The sequence below is a fragment of the Octopus sinensis genome, unplaced genomic scaffold (assembly GCF_006345805.1).
Source record: "Octopus sinensis unplaced genomic scaffold, ASM634580v1 Contig14846, whole genome shotgun sequence".
NCBI classification, from domain to species: Eukaryota; Metazoa; Mollusca; class Cephalopoda; order Octopoda; family Octopodidae; genus Octopus; species Octopus sinensis.
This window is the reverse complement of record NW_021833422.1, coordinates 1-10,713: the sequence shown is the minus strand read 5'-3', so window position 1 is coordinate 10,713 and position 10,713 is coordinate 1.

Genomic DNA, 10,713 nt, shown 5'->3' with positions numbered 1-10,713 from the left:
TATATATGTGTGTGTGCATGCATATGTGTATGTATGTACGTGTGTGTGCGGTTTGTGTGTGCGTGTACATATGTATGCATGTGTTTGTGTACATGCATGTATGTATATGTGTATGCGAGTGCATGCATGTATGTGTGTGTATGTGTGTGTGTGTGTGTGTGTGTGTGTGGTGTGTGTGTGTGTGTGTGTGCCTGCGTATAACCTTCGGTGAATGTTTAAACATCTTCATTTACACCTATTTCAGGCCTCCAAGGCGGCGCTCTGGTGGATTCGTCGATGCGTCGAACAAAATGCTTAGCGTGTTTTTCTTTCGGTTTCACGTTCCAAGTTCAAATAAAGCCGTGCATAACTTCATCTTTCATCCTTTCCGGGATTGATTAAAATAAGGACCAGATAACACCGGGGTCGATGTGATCAGCTAGCCCCCCCCCCTCAAAACTTCAAACCTTCCATAAGATCTGAATCTTAACGGTGTCAAAAACAGGGCAAAAAGCAGGGGACAGACATTTTTTATGACTAGTAGTTGCTCATGATGTAAGTCTCTTCTCCCCACCACGGCCAATATTTTCCAAGGGAAGGAGCAGGGTCCAAAGCAATAATGCACTAGTTTCGTCGTAGGAGAATTCAAAAGTTAAGGGGTTGATGGCACATGGAAGCACTCCGTCGGTTACGACGACGAGGGTTCCGGTTGATCCGAATCAACGGAACAACCTGCTCGTGAAATTAACGTGTAAGTGGCTGAGCACTCCACAGACACGTGCACCCTTAACGTAGTTCTCGGGGATATTCAGCGTGACACAGAGAGTGACAAGGCCGGCCCTTTGAAATACAGGTACAACAGAAACAGGAAGTAAGAGTGAGAGAAAGTTGTGGTGAAAGAGTACAGCAGGGATCACCACCATCCCCTGCCGGAGCCTCGTGGAGCTTTTAGGTGTTTTCGCTCAATAAACACTCACAACGCCCGGTCTGGGAATCGAAACCGTGATCCTACGACCGCGAGTCCGCTGCCCTAACCACTGGGCCATTGCGCCTCCACAAGGGGTTGATACAAAGACTGGGAAACACCGCCTCTACTAATCTCCCTATTAAATTCGACAGAATGAAAATCAAAACGATCTCGTTGGGGTTTTGACCGCAGAAAGTAAGGAACCAGAACAAATAATAGTGAGAAAAACGAATTAGTGAAATTATGGGACTTATTTAAGGGGAAAACTATCATAAAACGCGAAAACACACACACACACACATATATACACGCACACCCATGCCACATTGCTAGAGTAAATATTGGTTACACATTTTGGCACAAGGCCAGCAATTTTGGGGGTTGGGGGTTTACATCGACCACAATGATCAACTGGTACTCACTTTATCGGCCCCGAAAGGATGAAAGGCAAAGTTGACCTCCGCAGAATTTGAACGCAGTGGGTGACGGTGTAGTCGATTAACACGACATCAGTATTCCACTGGTACTTATTTATTTTATCGACCCCTGAAAAGGATGAAAGGAAAAGTCGATCTCGGTGGAATTCGAACTCGGATCGTAAAGCCCGACAAAATGCCGCTAAGCAATTTGTCCAGCGTGCTAACGGCTGTGCCAGCTCGCCACCTTTGCAATAATAAAAAAACCTTTGTACTATAGGCACAAGGCCTGAAATTTGAGAGGAGATGGACTAGTCTATTACATCGGTCTTCTTGAAGTACATCTCTTTATTCCAGTACTCCAAAATATGTTGATTTTATATCATGTGATTTGAAAATTCTGGAAATGTCTTTTGCTGGTACATCAAAACAGGAGATTGGAAACGTTTTGTTATATTGTATTCACCATTACACGTGTTTCTTTTGGTAATAGGAGTTACAAAATTGAACTTGTAGGAGAGACATGTAAGATATCTCTTGTTAGAAAATCTGTAGACAGAGAATGGAACGAGTAATGGTAAATAAATAATACGAAAAGTTTTCCAATACTCCTGTTTTGATATATTGTAATATATCAGGCCTACAATCGTGTGGTTGTGAGTTCGATTCCCGGACCGGATTGTGTGTTGTGTTCTTGAGCAAGACACTTCATTTCACGTTCCTCTAGTTCACTCGGCTGTAGAAATGAGTTGCGACGTCACAGGTACCAAGCTGTATCGGCTTTTGTCTTTCCCTTGCCCAACATCGGTGGTATGGGAGATGAGACTGGTATACACAGACGACTGTTGGTCTTCCGCAATAAACCTTGGGAGACCTGTGCCTCAGAGGGGAATTTTCTACATATATATATATCTATATATATAAAGAGTAAAGATCCACTTCGGCCACGTATGACCATGGGATATAGCACCCAGAAAATTATATATATATATATATATGTATATATATATATATATATATATATATATATATATTCGTACCCCTTTTTTTGACCCTATACGGAAGTATATATATATATATATATATATATATATATATATATCTATATATATATATATATATATATATATATATCACCGTGACCGACCAGGCTATCAGATGTTGCTACACATCGGTGGTCACAATGCACTTCGCTTTGTTTTAGCCTTCGAATGACGCCACCCCGCTGGCTAATTGAGCAACCCAATAGAAGAAAGAGTGTGGCGAAAGAGTACAGCAGGGATCGCCACCATCTGCTGCCGGAACTTCATGGAGCTTTAGGTGTTTTCCCTCAAAAATCACACACAATGGCCCAGTGGATAGGACACCGGGCTCCCGGTCTGGGAATCGAAACAGTGATCCTACGACCGCGATTCCGCTGCCCTATCCACTGGGCCATTGCGCCTGCGCACACATATTAACGTTTGTTTTGAAAACAATTTAACGTTAAACTGAAAGGATACCCGAAACTTTTTATTACAGCATATTTTACTCATTTACTTGTTTCAGTCATTTGACTGTGGCCATGCTGGAGCACCGCCTTTAGTCGAAGGAATCCACCCCAGGACTTATTCTTTGTAAGCCTAGTACTTATTCTATCGGTGTCTTTTGCCGAACCGCTAAGTTACGGGGACGTAAACACACCCACATCGGTTGTCAAGCGATGCGGGGAGGGGGACAAACACAACACATAAACATACACACACACACACACATATATTGATATATATATATATATATATATATATATATATATATATATACGACGGGCTTCTATCAGTTTCCGTCAACCAAATCCACTCACAAGGCTTTGGTCGGCCCGAGGCTATAGTAGAAGACACTCGCTCAAGGTGCCACGCAGTGGGACTGAACCCGGAACCATGTGGTTGGTAAGCAAGCCACTTACCACACAGCCACTCCTACGCCTATACCTATAAACTTTTACAAGGAAAAGGCTAACAGTCACTTTGAAGTTTCGGCTTACTCGCCTTTAATTATGTGGTCTGATAAAGGTGACCAACTCGATACTTCGAAGTCACTGTCAGCATTTTCCTTGAAAAAAGTTAACCAAATGCGTTTGTGTATTTGTGTGTGTAATTATATCTTTGTATATTTATTTACGGTTATGTGTAGATGTGTATGTGTTCCTCTGTGTGTGTGTGTGTGTGTGTGGTGTGTGTGTGTGTGTGTGTGTGTGTGTGTGTGTGTGTGTCTAGGTGATGACGATGTAATGATGTTTGTTAGGACAAAGCTACAAAGGATGTTAATCTGCCTGCTGCGAAATATATTTGGTTAAAGTGTGAAAGATTAAAAGGAGATTATCGTTGAAGTAAGATAATAAATAGTAACACAACTTGGTATGCGTGTGTGTGTGTGTGTGTGTGTATTTACGGCTCTGTGTGTGCATCCGCGTGTCTGTGTGTTTGTGTGTTTGTCTGTGTATGTGCGCATCTGTATATATGTATGTCTGTATATGCGTTCTGTGCCTGTGTGTAAGAATATATTATGTAAGTATATGTGTGTGTGTGTCATATATATATATATGACTGGTTTATGTGCTTGAGTGTATGTATGTGCGCATGTGTCTGTATGCATTTATCTTTGTAGTTGCAAGATTAATGTACATTCCTAAAACCTTTACGTGTTAAGTCATGCATAAATCCTAGGTTAGTTAAAAAGACGAGGAGTAGTCCTATAGTGGGGGTGGGGGATCGAATAAAAAAACCACTAAAATCTTGGGTTCTGTTCTATAATGTGGGTACCACTAAAAGCTACCTCTCTCTCTGTTCTTCTCTGTCTCTCTGTTCTATAAAGAGGGTACCACTGAAAACTTGGTCCCTCTCTCTCTCTTTTCCTCTTTCTACCCCTCTGTTCTAAAGTGGGGTGTACCGCTAAAAGTTCGGTTTCACCCACTTCAGGGAGTACCACTAAAAACTTACCTTCTCTGTTCTGTAATTTTGGGTACCACAAAAATCTTAGCCTCTCTACTCTAAATTGATGGTACCATTAAAAATCTGCTTTCTCTGTTCTGTAATGAGAGTGCAACTGTATCTTCTCTCTCTCTCTCTCTCTCTCTCTCTCCCTTTCTCTCTCTGTTTCTTTGTCTCTATCTGTCTGTCTCTATCTGTCTGTCTTTCTCTCTCTCCCCCTCTGTTCTAAATTGTAGTTTACCTCTAAAACTTTACAGTTCTATATTTAAGAAGCAGCGCATATGCTAAGACACAACAGATATGCATATGCTAGGACACAGTGCAGATATGAATAGCATATGGGAACAGGTATTAAGGAAGGATAGGAGAATGTTAGATTTATAAACCCTAAAATTCACTCCATAATTTCCCACGAGCATATGGCGTAGTGGTTAAGAGCACGGGTTGCTAACTATTAATAGTAATAATTATAAGATTGAAAAATACCTTAGGAATGCTCTAAAACTTTGGTTTCATTCACTTCTTGGAGTACCACTAAAAACTTAATTTCTCTGTATCTCTAACAACTTGATATCTATTCTAAATACGCGGCACCAGAATGGGTACCTCCAGAAATTTAATTTCTCTATCCTAAATTGGGATACCACTAACAACGTTGTCTCTCTCTTCTGTATATTTTGTCTCTCTCCGTGACTAAGTTAACTAAGGAAATGTCTAACCCCAGTTATGTATTGGCTCAGAAACATGTGATGCAGAGGTGCAGGGGTTAGGGTTAGGGTACCACACCGCAATGAAAACGCTTTGAACATTAACCAAAATAAACAAACGTAGAAATCCATTATTGGATTCATCTGGTTTATAATATATATATATATATATATATATATATATATAAGGTCATCCCATAAGTTCTGTCCGAATTTTGAATAAATAAAATAAGTGATCAAATGTTATATTTAATTGAAATTTAATCCACAATGTACTTTCCCTGATTATCTGTGACTTCCTTCCATCTATTTACAAGCTTTTTAATCCCATCAGTTAAAAACTCTTTTGGTTTCAAAGCGAAAAACTCTGAAATGTCAGTTTCGACCTCCTCCTAGCTTGCGAAAGGTATGTCCCCCAAAATGATTCTGTAAACTACGAAACAAATGGTAGTCTGAAGGAGCAAGGTTAGGAAAAAAGGTGGATGAGGAATTTTTTCCCAGTCAAGCGCTTCAATCTTCTGTGATGTGATCTTTGCAGTGTGGGGTCGCGCAGTGTCCTGATGAAACACCACTCCTTTTTGATTCACTAAAGCAGGTCTTTTTTCGTCAAAGTATGGTTCAAACGCTCTAATTGCTGCATGTGATAACAATCCAAAGTGAATTACACCTTTGCAATAGCACCAGATAGAGAGAAAAACCTTTTTCCCATGAAGTTCCCTTCTCGGTTGTGGTTGATCTTTTTCCCTTTTACTAAGCCACAATTTACGACGTTTAATATTTCGATAGAAGATCCATTTTTCATCATCAGTCACAAGTCTATCCAAAAAGGGTGAAATGAGTTCACGAGCATGGAGAAAAGAGCAGATGTCAACACGGGATTTGCGGTTGCTTTCGGTCAATTCACGAGGCACCCATTTTCCAAGTTTATGAACCTTTTCAAGAAGGTGACGATGAACAGTTGTATGGTTTGAACTAAGCTTTATTGCCAATTCTTCAACTGATAAAGCAGGATTTTCTTCAAGTAATGCCCCAGGGAGCTTATCATCAAACTCAACTGGACGTTCTGTTCGATCTTCATCTTCAAGGCTGAAATCTCCACTTCTAAATTTTGCAAACCATCTTCTGCAAGTTTTCATTCAAGCATTCTTTCCCATAAACTGAGTACATGTTTCTAGTCGCTTTGGCTGCAGAATTTCCTTTTTTGTACTCATAAAGCATTATGTGTCTTAAATGCTCTTTGGATACTTCCATGTTAGAAAGGATGTTAATCAAAGAAATTTTAATTCTATTATTCTGTAAAATAATATTTAATTAGTTTAAATGTACACAAATGCATAAAAATAATTTTTAATTCCATTAGACATTCTAAAATACTATTAAATTTCATTCAATTTTAAAAAAGGTAAAATCGGACAGGACTTATGGGATGACCTGAGATATATATATATATATATATATATATATATATATAGAGAGAGAGAGAGAGAGAGAGAGTGTGTGTGTGTGTGTGTTAATCCAAACAAGAAAGCACAAAAAAACAACAACGCGAGGACGTGGAACAAATATAGTATTATTGGACGCTCAGGAAGCGGAGCTCTTCGTCGGAAACATAGGAGAAGGAAAGATCCAGAGAAGGGAAGACAGAGGAAAATATCGCCAACGATATATATATATATATATATATACAAGCTTCTTCCAGTTTCCGTCAACCGAATCCACTCACAAGGCTTTGGTTGACCCGAGGTTATAGTAGAAGGGCCCAAATTGCTGCGCAAAAGGACAGAACCCTGACCACTACCCTGGACAATAAGTTTCTTAACCGTCCACCCATGCTTGTTAGTCGATCGAATTAGCAACAGTATATGACTGGTGCATAATGTTACCATGACATCAACGCCCCTACCACCACCACCACCACCACCGTCACCCCACATCCCCTTTAAAAACTACAATAACGACCGAGATAAATGAATTCATAATTAGAAATGTTAATTAATTTAATTAGTCAACATTATGTAAATTTCTGTTATTTCAATTGAAATTTCTTATTTATCCGGAAATAAAATTCTCGCCTTTTTGTTGTTGCTGTTGTTGTGGTGGTGGTGGCGGTGGCGGTGGCGGTGGCGGCGGCGGTGGTGGTGGTGGTGGTGGTTTTCTCTATTCTTGGATGGTGCTGGTAGCACTGATGGTGGTGGTGGTGGTAGTAGTAGTAGTAGTAGTAGTAGTAGTGGTAGTGGTGGTGGTGAATCTTGTTCTGAGGTGGTGGTGGTGATAGTAGTGATTATGATAGTGGTGGTGGTGGTGGTAGTAGCATTGGTGGCGGTGGGGCTGGTAATGATGGTTGTAATGGTTTTGGAGTTGGTGGAGGTGGTTTTTGTTGTTGTTGTTGTGATGGTGATGCTTGTGGCCCTGGTGACGGTGGTGGTGGTGGTGGCGGTGGTGAAGGTAAGAGTTGTGATAAGAGGTTTCACTGTCCTTGCTATCCTGGATGTTGTTGTTGCTATTGTTATTGTAATTTCTTTCTACTGCACAAAGCCAGCAATTTTTTAAGGAAGGCGGTAAGTCGATTACATCGACCCCAGTGCTTAACTGATATTTATATTATCGATCCCGAAAGTTTCAATGTCAAAATCGACTTTGGAGGAATTTGATCTCAGAACGCAAATCCGGAAGAAATGCTGCAAATCATTTTGTCCGGCGCGATAACGATTCTTATTTCTTTATTGCTCACAGGGGACTAAACATAGAGGGGGACAAACAAGGATAGACAAAGAGATTAAGTCGATTACATCGACCCCAGTGCGTAACTGGTATTTAATTTATCGACCCCGTAAGGATGAAAAGCAAAGTCGACCACGACTGTAACCAGCGATGTGTAACTACATCTGATGGACTGGTCGGTCACGTGATGGACGTGACGTGACATAGATATATACAAGATTTACACAGATATAAGAGTTAGAACATGTGGTCCGCCTGTGGACCTTTTTCATTGGAAATTTTTGTCCGCACCACTAAAAAGTTTTCCTATCCCTGCTCTATATCGAGCTCGTCAATGGCAGATTCAAAGGCCAACTGAAGTCGTCCCTCCTTTAAACCGGCATCAGCCCTTTCACCTGGGAAACAAAAGACGCCGACCGTTCATCTTGGCGAAGAGCAATTTATTTCGTCTGTTCCACTTTTGAGGAGAGGAGAAAAACTGAAGAATAAGAAAAAGGCAATGCAAGACCCGGCAACTCTAGCCAAGTCCACCATCCACCCTGCCATGCGATCAATGCCCGTTATTGTTCCTTTCCTGGCTTGGCCTTCTGAGTCATGTCAGGTTTAAGCATCATGGAAGCACCAGATAAACAAAACTCAGATACGAACGTGTTACCTACGACGATATACACACACAACATTTGTAATATATTTATACAGACGTATATGCAACACACATACACACACATATATGCGTGTATATACATGTACATATTTTGTATGTATCCACATGTATACATATACACACACACATATATTAACATACGTTTGTATATGTTTTCACCCACCATTGCTTAAATATCTTTTCAACATTATCGTCTGCTTTATTGAATATCCCTTCCCTTTCATTCAATTCTGTTATGCAGTTTTCTCACGCGGTTTCAAACAAAACGAGTTAGTGATCTGTAAACTTTTATGAAGTTGACACTAAATTCAGCAAGAAGGTAGCACATTGTGCAAAGTTTATTTAATTTGGCTTTAAGTATGAGTTAGTAATTGAATGGAGTTTAAAGGAGAATAATGTGAAGGAGATTTGTGTGACTACGTCAGAAATAATGTGATATTGTCGAATATGGAGAACAAATACAAAACAATCCTAATATAAGCGATTTATAATGTGTCACAGGTACTGAATTATAGTCAAATTTTAAGGCTTGTTCTGTGTCAGTTGCCAGGCTTTGTCTGGTTTTATGGATTGAGGTACCACAAGTTGGTATAAATTCTATATTGTTAGAAGTGACAGAATTATAGAAACGACTTGTGTTTCTCTGTGTTCCTTCATTTCCACAAAAAAATAAGTCCTATACATAAGCCAGTGTACTATGGGTAAATTTAACCCGTAGATAGAATTAACACTTGAATATAATTTTTAAAATATCGGCGATGTGTTTTATGCCACTAAAGCCACTAAATGACGAAAATACTACAGCCACAGGCTGGTATAAATTCTACATCGTAAGTAGTTATAGAATAATAAAACTGCCTTGTGTTTCCTTATGGCAGAAGAATTTAACATTGATTCCGGACCGCACACAAAGAAAATACTTAAAAATTTCATTTCTATTTTATCGACTATCACATTCATCAACAGGATGTTTTTACGTTATCTATGTAATATATGTATTGTATATGTAATACTTCTTTCTTTTATAGCCACAAGGCCTGGAATTTGGGGTGGGGAGACTAGTCGATTAGATCGATTTCAATGTTTTTCTGGTACTTAATTTATCGATCCCGAAAAGATGACCACGGCGGAATTTAAACTCAGAACGTAAAGACGGACGAAATGGTGCTAAGCATTTTGCCTGGCGTGCTGACGATTCCTTTCTACTCTAGGCACAAGGCCTGAAATTTTGGGGGATGGGGCTAGTCGATTAGATCGATCCCAGTACGCAACTGGTACTTAATTTATCGACCCCGAAAGGATGAAAGGCAAAGTTGACCTCGGCGGAATTTGAACTCAGAACGTAAAAACAGACGAAGTACCACTAAGCATTGCGCCCAGCATCCTAACGATTCTTATTTCTTTACTACCCGCAAGGGTCTAAACATAGAGGGGACAAACAAAGACAGACAAAGGGACTGAGTCGATTACATCGATCCCTGTGAGTAATTGGTACTTAATTTATCGACCCCGAAAGGATGAAAAGCAAAGTCGACCTCGGCGGAGTTTGAACTCAGAACGCAACGGCAGACGAAATACTTCGAAGCATCTCGCCCGGCGTCCTAACGTTTCTGCCAGCTCGCCGCCTTTAAATAATCTTTTCTACTCTAGGCACAAGGCCGAAATTTTGGGGAAGGAGACCAGTCGATCAGGTCGATCCCAGTACGCAACTGGAATTTAATTTATCGACTCCGAAAGATGAAAGGCAAAGTCGACCTCGGCGGAATTTGAATTCAGAACGTAAAGACAGACGAAATACCGTAAGACAGAACGTAAAGACAGACACGATAGTGGTGGGTGAAAGCAAACTGAGGGTAATGGCGGAGGGCAAGGAGCCTAGGTGTTTCAAGTGTGGCTAAAAAGGCCTCATTAGAGCTGAGTGCCCTCTTCCCCCTGCAAAAGTTACAATAACTATACCGATGAAAAACCACACTTTCACTCGTTGAAGCATCAAAGTCGGGGAAACCGAGGGAATGCGGCGTCGCGTGTATATGACAGCTTTATTAACGTTACCATCCTGTTTTTCCACCGCTGTTCTCGCCTTCACTGATATAGGTCACCCTCTCTCTCTGTTACTACCTCAGACTCATACTTGTTGCAACCTTCTCATTTTATCATATAATTCGCGCAACGTCACTTGGTGGTAGGCACATTATAAACTTTTATTGAAATCCAATTAGCTTATTATTGAGCTGGTTGTTAGTGTCATATGTATGCAACATTTCGTGAATATTGGTTCAGTGGTTTAGGC